Raw genomic sequence first — 8,617 nt, 5'->3', positions numbered from 1 at the left:
GCCAAATTCAATCAACAGAATTCTCATAATTCAATTTTCTCAAACATACAAGTATTAGGCACCATTTTAAAGATAAAATTCTCGTTAACCTCTCTTGGGTGCGTGAGACGGCCAGTCCCACTTCAACAGCCAGTGAAACTGCTGGGCGCCAAATTCAAATACAGAAATACTCATTATAAAAATTCAGAAAACAAAACATATTTTACATAGGTTTAAATATTAACTTCTTGTGAATCCAACCACGGTGTCAGATTTAAAAAATGCTTTACGGCGAAAGCATACCTTACGATTATTTGAGAACATAGCCCACTAGACAAATCATTACAAACAGTAACCAGCCAAGTAGAACAGCTACACAAGTCAGAAATAGAGATAAAATTAATCCCTTACCTTTGATGATCTTCGTATGGTTGCGCTCAGCAGACATTCATTTACTCAATAAATGTTCCTTTTGTTCAGAAAGTCTCTTTATATCCAAAAACCTCCGTTTTGTTCGCGCGTTTTCTTCAGTAATCCACAGGCTCAAACGCAGTCAAAACAGGCAGACAAAAAAATCAAATTGTATCCGTAAAGTTCATAGAAACACATGTCAACCGATGTTTATATTCAATCCTCAGGTTGTTTTTAGCCTAAATAATCGATAATATTTCAACCGGACAATAACGTCGTCAATTTAAAAGGTAAACAAGAAAGGCACTCTCTCAGTCTCGCTCATGAAAAAGCTCTGTGACACTTTAGCGTCCGTCCATTCAGACTGCTCTTACTTACACATTTTTCAGAATACAAGCCTGAAACAATTTCTAAAGACTGTTGACATCTAGTGGAAGACATAGAAACTGCAATTTGAGTCCTAAGTCAATGGATACTGTAATGCATTGAATAGAAAACTACAAAACCCCCCCAAAAAAACTTCCTGAATGGATTTTTCTCAGGTTTTTCACCTGCCAAATCAGTGTATTGTTATACTCACAGACACTATTATAACAGTTTTGGAAACTTTAGAGTGTTTCATCAAATCTACCAGTTATATGCATATCATATCTTCTGGGCCCGAGAAGCAGGCAGTTTAATTTGGGCATGCATTTCATCCAAAATTCCAAATGCTGCCCCTACCCTAGAGAAGTTAATCCAACCACAGTGTCCGATTTCAAAAAAGCTTTTCGCCGAAAGCAGAACATATCATTATATTAGGTCAGCAACTAGTCAGAAAGCATACAGCGATTTCCAAGCAAAGAGAGGAGTCCACAAAAGCAGAAATATTGATAAAATGAATCACTAACCTTTGATATTCTTCATCAGATGACACTCCCGGGACAACATGTTACACAATACATGTATGTTTTGTTCGATCAAGTTCATATTTATATCCAAAAACCTCAGTTTACATTGGCTTTGCCTCCAAAACATCCCGTGAATTTGCACAGAGCCACATCAAATCACAGAAATACTCATAATAAACATTAATAAAAGATTAACTGTTATTCACAGATTTAAAGATACACTTCTCCTTAATGCAACCGTTGTGTCAGATTTTAAAAAAAACTTTACGGAAAAAGCAAACCGTGCAATAATCTGAGTACGGCGCTCAGAGACATTCACAACCCAAGAAGATATCCGCCATGTTGGAGTCAACATAAGTCAGAAATAGCATTATAAATATTAACTTACCTTGATGATCTTCGTCAGAATGCACTCCAGGAATCCCAGTTCCACAATAAATGTTTGATTTGTTCCATAAGTCCATCATTTATGTCCAAAATCTCTTTTTCAGTCATATGCTCTATGTACGCCTAAATGGATGCAGTAATATACCAGTAAACCAAAGATACGAAACTCACGAGGCGCGGCAAGTCCAGCGGAATGTCGGACGAAAATTCCAAAAAGTTATATTACTGGCTCTTAGAAAAGCAATGGAACGGTAACTTTCTCATGACCGCGCATATGAGCCCGTGGCTGCTGGCAGACCTCTGACTCATTCCCTCTCATTCAGCCCCTTCACAGTAGAAGCCTGAAACAACATTCTAAAGACTGCTTGACATCTAGGGAAGCCTTAGGAAGTGCAAGATGACCAATATCCCACTGTATCTTCAATAGGAGCTGAGTTAAAATCGACCAACTTCAGATTTCCCACTTCCTGGGTGGATTTTTCTCAGGTTTTTGCCTTCCATATGAGTTCTGCTATACTCACAGGCATCAGTTTTAGAAACTTCAGAGTGTTTTTTCATCCAATACTACTATAATATGCATATATTAGCATCTGGACTGAGTAGGAGGCAGTTTACTCTGGGCACGCTTTTCATCAAACGTGAAAATGCTGCCACCCTATCCATAAGAAGTTAACCTTTCAGTGATACCCATCCCGGATCCGGAGCATCCTCATCATAGCCTAGCCTAACGGGACAAGGATATCATATAATATAATTTTCATGAAATCACAAGTCCAATACAGCAAATGAAAGATAAACATCTTGTGAATCCAGCCATCATTTCCGATTTTTAAAAATGTTTTACAGCGAAAACACAATATGTATTTAATTAGCTAATCACAATAGCCAAACACACAACAGCATATTTTCACCATGTTTCCACCGCATAGGTAGCTTTCACAAAACCCACAAATAGAGATAAAATTAATCACTAACCTTGAACAACTTCATCAGATGACAGTCTTATAACATCATTTATACGATACATTTATGTTTTGTTCGAAAATGTGCATATTTATAGCTACAAATCCTTGTTTTACATTGCAGCCACCATCACAAATAGCACCAAAGCAGCCAGAATAATATACAGAGAGCAACGTGAATACATAAATACTCATCATAAACATTATGAAAAATACATGGTGTACAGCAAATGAAAGTAAACATCTTGTGAATCCAGCCAATATTTCGATTTTTTAAGTGTTTTACAGCGAAAACACACATATAGAATTTATATTAGCTCATCACAATAGCCACACACAACGCCATTTATCCACCGCAAACATAGCTTTCGCAAAAACAGCAATAGATATAAAATGAATCACTAACCTTTGGACAACGTCATCAGATGACAGTCTTATAACATCATGTTATACAATACATTTATGTTTTGTTCGAAAATGTGCATATTTAGAGCTGCAAATCGTGGTTATACATTGTGAATACGTAGCAACAATTCACCAAAATCTCCGGAGATATTTTGGACAGTCACCTAATCTAATCTCTGATTTTATTTGATACATATGAGAAAAACATCATAAAGTAGGATTTTTCAACCGAGTTTGATCAGTTTATTCAACGTTTATTGGGACTTTTGGAATTTTTCGTTCCAGGCACAAACATTTCTTGGACACGTGAGCTCCACATGGCTAGCCAAAGTTGCTAATTTGACAGAAGAAATGGACATTCTAAAACCAAACAACGATTTATTCTGGAAATAGGACTCCTTGCACAACATTCTGATGGAAGCTCAAGAAAGGTAAGAGAATATTTATGATGTTATTTCGTATTTTTGTGGTAAATGTTGGCTCCAACAAGGCGGAGAATATGTGAGCGCTGTCTCACAATACTGCATGCTGTATGTTCTACTAAAGTTATTTTTTTAAATCTAACACAGTGGTTGCATTAAGAACCAGTGTATCTTTCATTTGCTGTACAACATGTATTTTTTAGTAAAGTTTATGATGAGTTCTTTGCCGGAGCAATTTGCCGTGTATACCGAACGCTTTTCAGAAGACAATGTCGAGTTCCCCCGCGCGCCGTCGAAAACTGACAAAATACCGGACCTGCCACTCCAAAAGCTCTTATTCGGCCTCACATCAAGCTAGACACCCCATTCAACCTTCTACTGCCTGTTGACATCTAGTGGAAGGCGTATGAAGTGCATACATATCGATAAATAAAAGCCAATTGAGCCTCGTTTTCAGATTTTTCACTTTCTGTATGGAAGTTTGCTGCCAAATGAGTTCTGTTTTACTCACAGATATAATTCAAACAGTTTTAGAAACTTCAGAGTGTTCTCTATCCAATAGTAATAATAATATGCATATTGTATGATCTAGAACAGAGTACGAGGCCGTTTAATTTGGGCAAGATTTTTTCCAAAGTGAAAACAGCGCCCCCCTATTCACAATAAGTTAATGGGCACCATACTATGAGTGACCCTGCCTATGGTGCGTCCATCCAGTGCTCTGGCATCCATGGGAATGGAGAGGAGTTGGAGATATGGAGATATCAAGCTCCGATACTAGAGTAGCGTCCATAAAACTCTCATCAGCTCCAGAGTCAATGAGCACTCGGAGAGATTTAGACCGGTCACKCCACAGCAGAATGACATGGAAGAGAGTACGAGTAAATGGAGTTAGAAAACTCCCCGTATGGCCCACCATAGTACTCTTACCTAGCTGATGAGTCTGGTCTTTTACTGGAAAGGCGGATTTGTAATGCCCTTAGCACCACAATACATGCAACTGTTGGAGTTAAGCCTCTGTATTCGTTCCTGAGGCGACAGCCTAGCTCTGCCCCGTTGCGTAGGCACTGTAGAGAATTAGTTGCCTTCGGATCCTCTCGGAAATGCAGGCGTCGGGGACTTCCGGAGTTCTTCGGGGCAAGCAAGCAGCCGTGAATGAATGAGTTGGGCCGAAAACAGACTTCATCTCCCTCCTGTGCTCCCGTAGACGTCCATCGATCTTTATTGTTAAGGCTATGAGAGAGTCGAGGTCCAGGGGTAACTCCCGAGCTGCGAGCTCGTCTTTAATCTCCTCGGATAGTCCATGAAGAAAGGTATCGAACAGAGACTCCGGGTTCCAGGCACTCTCAGCGGCCAACGTGCAAAAGTCTACTGCATAGTCTGCCACACTAGGGGACTTTTAACATAATTGAAGTTGCTTTCAAGCTGCCTCTCTCCCGAACACCGGAGAATCGAATACCTTCCTCACCTCCGCCATGAAATCCTCCAGACGAAGGCAAATGGTGGATTGTTGCTCCCAAACCGCCATAGCCCAGGAGAGCACTTTACCAGACATTAGCATTATAAGATATTCTTGAACGGTCCGAAGGGAACGAAGAGGGCTGCAGCTCAAAGATGAGGGAGCACTGGGAAAGAAACGCCTGGCAGGTTCCAGGGTCCCCAACATAGCGCTCAGGAGGAGGTAAGCAGGGTTCTCGGGAAGCCAGGGTAGGCTGTTCAAAATCTTCACTGGCAGGGGAATTACTGAGCGTCCGGGAGGTCTCCGTTGGCATGCTGCCTGATAGATAGTCCATGGAATTGATCTAGTAGCGTCTTGAAACTCTGGTCATGGCATCCCGACAGCGTATGGAGACCTTCCATAAGGCTCTGAAGTAGCTCCTCATATTTTACAATGGTGGCTCTCTGCAGGGAGACAGCGTTGCGGAACCGGTCTGAGTCAGCTGGGTCAGTCATGGCCAGTTCATACTATAACGACACAGGGCAAGACCAATATGCAGACACAGGAGGCAGATGGTTCATTAACCCTCCCGTTGTCCTCGGGTCAGAGTGACGCAGGCCCTGCGTTCAGTGGGTCTCCCGCTGTCCTGGGGTCAGAGTGACCCAGTCACCACTAGCAAGGTAGGTGTATGTTATTGTGTGTACTATGTGCAGGGGGTCTTCCGCTGTGCTCGGGTCAGAGTGACCCAGGCCCTGCGTTCAGTGGGTCTCCCGCTGAGATCAGGTCAGAGTGACCCAGCCACCACTAGCAAGGTGTATGTTATCGTGTCTACTGTGTGTGTAGCATCTGTGAGTGGGAGGGAGGTTGTGTGCGGGGTCCCCGCTTTCCTGGGGTCAGAGTGACCCAGCCACAACTAGCAAGGTGTATGTTATTGTTTGTACTGGGTGCAGGGGTCTCCCGCTGTCCTGGGGTCAGAGTGACCCAGGCCCTGAGTTTCGAGGGGTCCCCGCTGTGCTCGTGTCAGAGTGACCAAGGCACCACTAGCAAGGTGTATGTTATCATGTCTACTGTGTGTGTAGCATCTGTGAGTGGGAGGGAGGCAGTGAGAGGCTGTGTAAAGGCCTCCCGCTGTCCTGTGTGCAGGTAGAGCAAGGCCCCTGAGTTCAGTGGTCCATGTAGTACACCGGGAGCCCAGTGGTGAAAGGGTGACAAGCACGGCTACACATGCCCAGACATGTCCCACCATGTGCAAGAGGGCAGCCAGCACTGCATGAAGTTGCTTTCCCACGACCCCCGTGCTACCCGGGAGCCCAGTGGTGCAAGGGTGAACAGCACGGCTACACATGCCCAGACTAGTCCCGCCGTTTGCAAGAGGGCAGCCAGCACTGCATGAAGTTGCTATCGCACGACCCCCGTGCTACCCGGGAGCTCAGTGGTCCATGGGTGAACACCACGGCTACACATGCCCAGTGGTCCATGGGTGAACAGCACGGCTACACATACCCAGACATGTCCCGCCGTGTCCAGGGGGAGGGTAGCCAGCACTGCATGAAGTTGCTATCCCACGACCCCCATGCTACCCGGGAGCCCAGTGGTCCATGGGTGAACAGCACAGCTACACATGCCCAGTGGTCCATGGGTGAACAGCACGGCTACACATGTCCAGACATGTCCCGTCGTGTGCAAGAGGGCAGCCAAGTGGACCCAATGGTGTCCAGGGGGAGGGTAGCCAGCACTGCATGAAGTTGCTACCCGAGCAGGCGTGTACTGCAGGCGTACTACACGGGAGCCCAGTGGTGCAACAGGGGTGAACACGTGCCTTGTTGATTCATGTCGCCCGTGTAATCTGGCTGTAGAGAGGATAGTAATATTGTCAGCGGCACACGTCGTCGGTACCCCCGTGCTATGTGGTCTTCCCCGCTGCTCAGTGGACCCAAGCCATGACCATGCGTTTCACCTCCGCGCAGGTTCTAGAACAAATTTTCTCCAGTGTCCATCATGAAGAAGACTACTCTGATTCCGAAGAGGAGGAGGATGTGTCGGAAGATGAAGACGGGGAGGAATACAACCCCGAGTGCGAGGACAGCGACGCGTCATCGTGCTCTTCGGAGGAAGACCAAGAGGAAGACCAAGAGGAAGAGATCGCCTCCGCGCAAGCCGAAAGGGAGACGTTGTTGTCAAAAAATGGCAAAATCAAATGGTCCCCCGTGGCCTATCATGACCGGGCCCGTGTGATCTGCCACCCTGACCCGGCCATGACGCCGAGCCCCACAACCTATGCCGTGTCGCATGCCCATGACATCGCGTCCACCTTCTACTTGTTCGTCACACTGGCAATAGAAAGGATAATTTTGGACATGACAAATCTGCAGGGGGTGCGAAAATACGGTGACGGCTGGCGAGCCATGGACGCCACTGACCTGCGTGCCTACATAGGGCTGCTAATCCTAGCGGGCGTCTACAGGTCCCGAGGTGAGGCCACGGCCAGCCTATGGTACGCGGAGAGCGGCAGGACCATATTTCGTGCCACCATGCCACTCAAGGTCTTTCACTAGTACTCGAGGCTGCTACGATTCGACGACCAACAGTCGAGACCCGCAAGACTTGCAGCCATAAGAGAGGTCATAAACGTCATTGGCCCCAATTATTAAGCCAGTAATAACGCTAATCTATTCTCCCGCCAAAGGCCGCAGTCCATTCCGACAGTACATTCCCAGCAAGCCAGCAAAATACGGCATCAAGTCATGGGTGGCCTGCGACGCCAAATCCAGCTACGCTTGGAAGATGAAAGTCTACACCGGCAAGGCGACCAGCGGAGGCCCCGAGAAAAACAAGGGGATAGGCATCGTCCTCGATCTGACAAAGGGACTAAGTGGTCACAATGTCACGTGTGACAATTTCTTCACATCCTATGAATTCGGACAGCAGCTCCTCAAGAGGAACCTCACCATGGTCGGCACGGTGCGAAAGAACAAGGCCGAGCTCCCGCCAGCGCTGCTCGCGTCAAAGGGCAAACAGGTCTTGTCCTCAAGGTTTGCCTTCACGCCCACCGCCACTCTAGTGTCCTACCTGGCAAAGAAAAAGAAGAATGTGCTACTTCTGAGCAAGCTGCACACAGAGGCCGACATTAGTGGTCGCCACGACAGGAAGCCGGCCATCATCCTAGACTACAACTGCAACAAAGACGGCGTGGACAACCTGGACAAGGTGGTTGGAACGTACTGCTGCAGATGGATGACTGCCCGCTGGTAAAGGAAGTGCAGCGGTTTCTAGGGTTTGGCAACTACTACCGGAGGTTTATCCTGGGTTTTGGTCATGTAGCGGCTCCCATTACCTCACTGCTGAAGGGGGTACCGGTGCGACTGCAGTGGTCAGCTGGGGCGGACAGGCCTTTTGGTCACCTGAAGGCTCTGTTTACCTCGGCTCCCGTGTTGGCTCATCCTGATCACTCCTTGGCATTTATAGTAGAGGTGGTCGCATCCGAGGCTGGGATAGGAGCTGTGCTGTCTCAGCGCTCGGGTGCTCAGCTCTGCCCCGGTGCTTTCTTTTCGAAGAAGCTCAGCCCGGCGGAGCGAAACTATGATGTGGGGGACCGGGAACTGTTGGCTGTTGGTTGTTGTCAAGGCTCTGAAGGCGTGGAGGCATTGGCTTGAGGGGGCTAAACACCCTTTCCTCATTTGGACTGACCACCGCAATCTGGAGTACATCCGGGCAGCGAGGAGA

At 46.5% G+C, this 8,617-nt stretch overlaps 1 pseudogene; it reads left to right on the top strand.

Annotated features, from left to right (window-relative positions):
* Window positions 1-6,283: 6,283 nt before the first annotated feature.
* LOC139028296 (piggyBac transposable element-derived protein 4-like) lies at window positions 6,284-8,146 on the top strand (annotated as a pseudogene).
* Window positions 8,147-8,617: the final 471 nt, after the last annotated feature.

Source organism: Salvelinus sp. IW2-2015, linkage group LG10 (assembly GCF_002910315.2).
Source record: "Salvelinus sp. IW2-2015 linkage group LG10, ASM291031v2, whole genome shotgun sequence".
Classification (NCBI taxonomy): domain Eukaryota; kingdom Metazoa; phylum Chordata; class Actinopteri; order Salmoniformes; family Salmonidae; genus Salvelinus; species Salvelinus sp. IW2-2015.
This window is presented reverse-complemented; position numbering and strand designations above follow the sequence as displayed.